Here is a 6376-nt window from a genome sequence, read left to right on the forward strand (position 1 = left end):
AAATCAATGAACACTCAACTCTGGTGAAGTACAGTATTTACGGGAACAACCACAAAGTCTTAACGCTCCAGGACGGTCAAACAGCTCTTTCCTAAGGGGAGAAACAAATGTTCCGGTGCCCTCTAACTACTGTTCCATTTTTCTTCTGTTCACTGTTTAAGTAATTTATACCCACTGCTTCTAAATTAAATCTGTAATCTACAAAATACTCTCAACACATATATTAACTCATTTGATTCTCAAAACCTAAGGTTTTTAAAAATGTTTTTATTTATTATTGAGAGATAGAGACAGAGCATGAGCATGGGAGGGGCAGAGAGAGGGGGAGACATGGAATCCAAAGCAGGCACCAGGCTCTGAGCTCTTAGCCCAGAGCCTGATGTGGGCCCGAACCCACAAACTGTGAGATCATGACCTGAACCGAAGTCAGATGCTTAACCGACTGAGCCACCCAGGTGCCCCAAAACCTAAGAATTTTTATTGTACTCTTTCTTGAGGTGAGAAAACAAGATCAGAGATTGGCTTTTCCAAGGCCTCATTAATTGGGGACTCGGTGACTCTAACTTCCATAAGATGCTTTCCTTCCTACCAATCTACCTGCACTTTCCCATCCGAAACTAAGCCCTCAAAGTGCCTGATGCATTGTTTTACAAGTAATAATTACCCAATAAATCTGTTTCAATGTCAGCTTTGCTAACCCCCATATTTTAATCCAAGAAAGCAAGCCTAAACCTTAAGTGTGGTTAATTTTTAGTAATACCAAACAAGCTTTGAAAAGAAAAACAGAAATTAACTGATGAGTTCTGGGGATATTTAGAAAAAGCATACACATCATGAAGCCACAAATTTAATTTGGTTTTTCTTTGTCTTAAATGCCACACTAATGAGGTCTAAGGTAGTCCAGGATAATAAAAGTATTTACACGTTGAATACAAAATAAATACAAAATTCCTGAAAAGTTAGTCATCCACTGATTCACTTTGCATTCCCACTGTTCGTCTTCTGTTTCAATTTTCTTTGCCTTTTGTAAATCCTTTTCCTTCTTGCTTTCAAATCAACTTTCGGCTCTGGTTTTACCCACTGTATACTGGCTTTTCTTCAGCTGGTATAACAAACACATCTGCAGTGGGATCATGTGGAAGAACCGTCTTTGGTTCTTTCTTTTTCATTTTCTGTGCATCTTTCACCTGTTGTTTCTCTTTGTATTTTGCAGCTGTGATGGATCTCATGACACGCCGATGCATGTTTGGTGACTGGTGGTGAGGATTTTCATATAAAGTTGGTCCTTCAAAACTTCCCTGGAAAATCTTTATCACATTTAAAACGAAACGAGGTCCTATTTCTACAAGAGAAGCATGTTCTTCTATGATCTGGAAGTTCCGAAACCATATCCTATTATCCAAAATGGTGAAAGTAAACACATGGTCCACAAATGGCTGGCTTTTGGGATGATACCGTGGTGTACTAAAGATCTGAATTAAGAGTTCTTTTAACAAAGCATAATGTGGTAATTCATCAAAAGCAGGGTCAAAAGACAAAAGGGGCCGAGAACCTTTCAAACAGTTTCCAGTCATCTTTAGTTCAGCTAGGGTATGAATATTTTGAACAAGGAATTTAGCAGATGGCCCATGAGGTGAATTTGAAAGCCACATACAGATATCCTGTTTTTAATTAGCTTCAAAATAGATACATTTATTGCAGTTTTTCATTTCACAAACCTCATTAATGACAACTTGTCTTTACGATCCATTTTCGTATCTGCTTTAGAATAAGGCATCAACATTCTCAAGTCTTGCGTTAAATGTCTTGTTCTGAAATTTATTCCTCCAGAAGAAAAGATAAGAATCCGTTCCTTATTTTTTTCCACTTGTCCTTGCAAACAGGGCCTGGGAAATGGTTTCTCTTTTCTTCCTCCGCCTCTTCTGCCATGTCTTGCAGCTTAGGTGGCTGCTTGGCATCTTTCTCGTTCCTTTTTGGCTTTTTCTCCTGAACGGCCAGGCCTCCACGCCGCTTCCTCTTGGTCACCACCATCTTGCCCAAGCTCCTTCTGTCTCCGAAACCGACAATCTTGAACTACCAAGTTACCCAGAGCCTGCCTTACTAATGGAAGTAGCTTGCCCTTCAGTGACTGAGCCTGGCCTTTCTCTCCTTGAAAAATACTGTAATAAACTCACTTGGTCCAGATGACTTGAAAGGGGTGACCATTCTCCTCAAGACCAAACACAACCACCCCCTATTGCTGATAGAACCATAACTAAGGTCAGCATGTTCCAGGGGAACAACTGCACACTATGGCCAAGGAGGGAACAGCCTATATGCCAAAAGAATTATAAGACTTTGCTAATATATATTGGCAAAACCTGGGGAATCAGATTTTCCCCAGGGAATCAGCCTGTGCAGAAGTAGATTCTAAGCATGTTAGACGAATGAGGGCAGAATTCATTGATATCGGTACACTTACTAGAGATTCTGGATTTAATGTGTCAGCACATGCAGCTGAAAGTGGATGTAAGAGCTTACTTCGTTGATTAACTGAAACTTGGACTCATTTGTGGCTCTCAATAATGAGGCTGAGATGCCAGAGGTACCCTGGCATGATAGAGGATAGAACCCACAAGCTTAGGGTGATAGGAATATTGGACAGGATTTATCATGCATGACCTGCATATGACCCCTAACTATGTTCCATGAAAAGGCTCAGAAGACACCTCATTTACCAAGACATTAAGCAGTCCATTAGTGGGGTGCCTAGGTGGCTTAGTCAGTTGAATGTAAGTTTCTTGATTTCGGCTCGGATCATGATCTTGGGTCATGAAATCAAGCCCTGCCTTGGGCTCTGCCCTAGGTGTAGAGCCTGCTTGAGATTCTCTCTCTCCCTCTCTCCCTCCCTTTCTCTGCCCCTCCCTTGCTCATGCTCTCTCTCTCTCTCTAAAGAAAAAAAAATCCGTTGGTGAGAGGAGCACCTGCATCCTTGGAAGCTCTCTGGTTGTCTTCCTTGCAGACCAGGTATGACTTCAGGGAAGAATGATGCTGATTGCAATCCAGAGTTCATCAGGGCCGCCCCTCCAACCATACGCCCAGAGTACAAGGGCCCTGTGGACAGAACAGTTTCAAAGGAAGAGGTGTTGTTGGCATATTACCCAACACTGCCTCACATGGTGGTGGGTTCTGTTTCTGCACTCAATACCAAGTTCCCCAGCTACCCCAGGTGCAGCTCTGGCAGCCCAAGATGGCATGGGCTGCACCTAGCGTAGCTATGGGGACATGGTGCCTCCACCCAGATTTCAAAGGACCAGGCCTCCAGACAGAGCTGCAGGCTCAGGAACCCAGCCAGGGGAACCATGGGGCCCTAGCAGAGAACTTCCTGAGGGTCAGCTGCCCAAAGCCTTAGGGGCCCAACCCATGCCCAGCAAAGCTGTGGAATAAACCTGCCACCGTGTGCCTCTCTCCAGTGTGTCTAGAAGGTAGGACCTCTACCCCAGTGGGCCTGGAGAGCAGAGCATCCAGCCAAAGAGGAATATTCTTTTTTAAATGTTTTGTTGAGAGTCCAGTGAGATGTACTCTTTCTTTTTAATGTTTATTTGTTTATTTTTGAGAGAGAGGGAGAGCACAAGCATGGGAGGGACAGAGAAAGAGAGGGGGAGACACAGAATCTGAAGCAGGCTCCAGACTCTGAGTTGTCCGCCCACAGCCTGATGTAGGACTCAAACCCATGAACCTGGAGATCATGACCTGAACTGAAGTCGGACACTTAACCAACTGAGCCACCCAGGCGTCCCTAAAGAGGAATATTCTTGAGCCTTGAGGTCTAATGGAATTTGACTCTTGAATTTTGGATTTTTTTTAATTTTTTAATGTTTTTTATTTATTTCTAGGAGAGAGAGAGAGACAGCGTGAGCAGGGGAGGGTCAGAGAGAGAGGGAGTCACAGACTGAAACAGGCTCCAGGCTCCGAGCTGGCAGTCAGCACAGAGCCCGACGCGGGGCTCGAACCCACGAACCGCGAGATCATGACCTAAGCGAAAGTCGGACGCTTAACCAACTAAGCCACCCAGGCGCCCCTTGAATTTTGGATTTGCCCAGACCCTGTCACTCCTTCATTTTCTCCCATTTCTCTCTTTCGCAATGGCAATGTCTACACTATGCTTGTGCCAACACTGAATTTTGGAAGCACATGATTTGTTGGGTTCACAGCTGGAGAGCAACTTGCCTTAGGATGAATCATACCTTGAATCTCATTCATATCTGATTTAAATAATATTTTGATGAGACTTTTTTAATAGTTTTTTTTTAAAAAAATTATTTCTGAGAGAGAGAGACAGTGTAAGTAGGAGAGGGTCAGAGAGAGAGGGAGACACAGAATCTGAAGACAGGCTCCAGTCTCTGAGCTAGCTGCCAGCACAGAGCCTGACATGGGGCTCAAACCCACAAACTGTGAGATCATGACCTGAGCTGAAGTCAGATGCTTAACCGACTGAGCCACCCAGGCGCCCCTTGATGAGACTTTTAGGTTTTAGAGTTGATGCTGAAACAAATCAAGACTTTTGGAATTATTGTGTTGGAATGAGTGTATTTTGCATGAGAAATAGACATGAATTTTGGGGGGCCAGGGATAGAATATACCTCCCCAACTCATATGTTTAAACCTAACCCCCAATGTGGTGGTATTTGGAGGTGGGGCCTTTGGGAGATGATTAGGTCATGAGGGTGGAGCCCTCAAGAATGTAATTAATGCCCTTATGAAAAAAATTCCAGAGAAATCCCTTCTACCATGTGAGGACACATTAAGAAGACAGCCATCTACGAACCAGGAAGCAGGTCTCAACAGATACTGAATCTGCAAGTACCTTAATTGGACTTCCCCGCCTCCAGAGCTGTGAGAAGTAAATGTTGTTTCTAAGCTACTCAGTCTATTATATTCTGTTAGAGCTGCCTGAACACACTAAGACAAGCTCCCTGGTTTCAACGGGGATGACAGATTCCCAGAGAAGCAGAGGCCAAGTGGCAACACTTAACTGCCAAAGACAAGGTAGGAACATCTACCATAAGGGGCAACATGAATGTACAGGCAAACTGATCATGATGTCCCAAACTGAGCATAAATGGCCTACTAGAATATTGCTAATTTATATGATAAGAAAAGTTCTAGATTGGGGCACCTGGGTGGCTCAGTCGGTTAAGAAAAGTTCTAGATCCAGTAGCCAGAAATCTAACTCAAGTCCCCACGGTGGCAACTCATCTTGCTGTTTCCAGTCTGAAGTTAATTCACAGACCCACAGCCCTTGATTGAAGGGCAGGGCAGGTTCCCTTGAGGAAGGAGCATGTACCATTGCTACAAGAACATACCACCAATCTTCCTCCAGGCCTTCCCCAAAAGGATCTGTGGCCAGTTACTAGAGTGAGTGTGCATTGAGGGGAAGGAAATACCCAGGCTTTATGAGGATTCCTAGGTACTGGCTCTGAATTGACACTAATTCTTAGGAACCCAAAATGCCACTATGCCCCCAAGAAATAGGGGCTTCACTTTTACTTTACAAAATGATGGTCAGGTGATAGAATTTTAGCTCAGTTCCCCTTGAGCCCAGTTGGTCTAGTAACTCACCTTGTGATTATTTCCCTGGTTCCTAAGTTTATTATTGGAATAAACATACTTAGAAACTTGCATAATCCCCACATCAGTTTGCTGATAACAATGATGGCCATTATAAAAAAAAATAATAATGATGGCCATTATGGTAAGAAGGGGCTAAATGAAAGTGAACTTCCTCTCCCTTTAACGTTAGTAAACCAATCATAATGTGTCCCCAGGAGAATGCAGAGATTAATATCACCATAAAAGACTTTAAAAAGTAGATTTTGTGATACTTATCATGTCTCCATTTAACTCACTGGTTTGTCCTGTGCAGAAGTCAGCTGAATCTTGGATAATGACTGCAGAGTATCATAAACTTAATTGGGTGGTGGGGTGTCTAGGTGGCTCAGTGCGTTAAGGGTCTGACTCTTGATTTTGGCTCAGGTCGTGATCTCATGGTTTGTGAGATCAAGCCTCACATCAGGCTCTGTGCTGACAGCTGGAGTCTGCTTGGGATACTCTCTCTCCCTCTCTCTCTCTGCCCCTCCCCTGCTTGTGAGTGCATGTGTGCTCTCTCTCAAAATAAATAAACTTAAAAAAAATTAATCAGGTGGTGACTCCAATTGTAGCTGCTATTCCAAATACAGTGTATTTACTGGAATTGTTCAATATAACTCCCAGAACTTGGTATGCAGGTATGCTTGGCTAATGACTCTTTCTCTATACTAAATTTCAAGGACTACCAGAAACCATTTACTTTAACTGCCAAGGACAACAATATAACCTGGGGATGCCTAGCTGGTTC

At 43.4% G+C, this 6376-nt stretch overlaps 1 pseudogene; it reads right to left on the reverse strand.

Annotated features, from left to right (window-relative positions):
* Positions 1–975: 975 nt before the first annotated feature.
* On the reverse strand, positions 976–2031 carry LOC120222968 (annotated as a pseudogene).
* Positions 2032–6376: the final 4345 nt, after the last annotated feature.

Source organism: Hyaena hyaena, unplaced genomic scaffold, assembly GCF_003009895.1.
Source record: "Hyaena hyaena isolate Hyena2069 unplaced genomic scaffold, ASM300989v1 scaffold_932, whole genome shotgun sequence".
Lineage (NCBI taxonomy): Eukaryota > Metazoa > Chordata > Mammalia > Carnivora > Hyaenidae > Hyaena > Hyaena hyaena.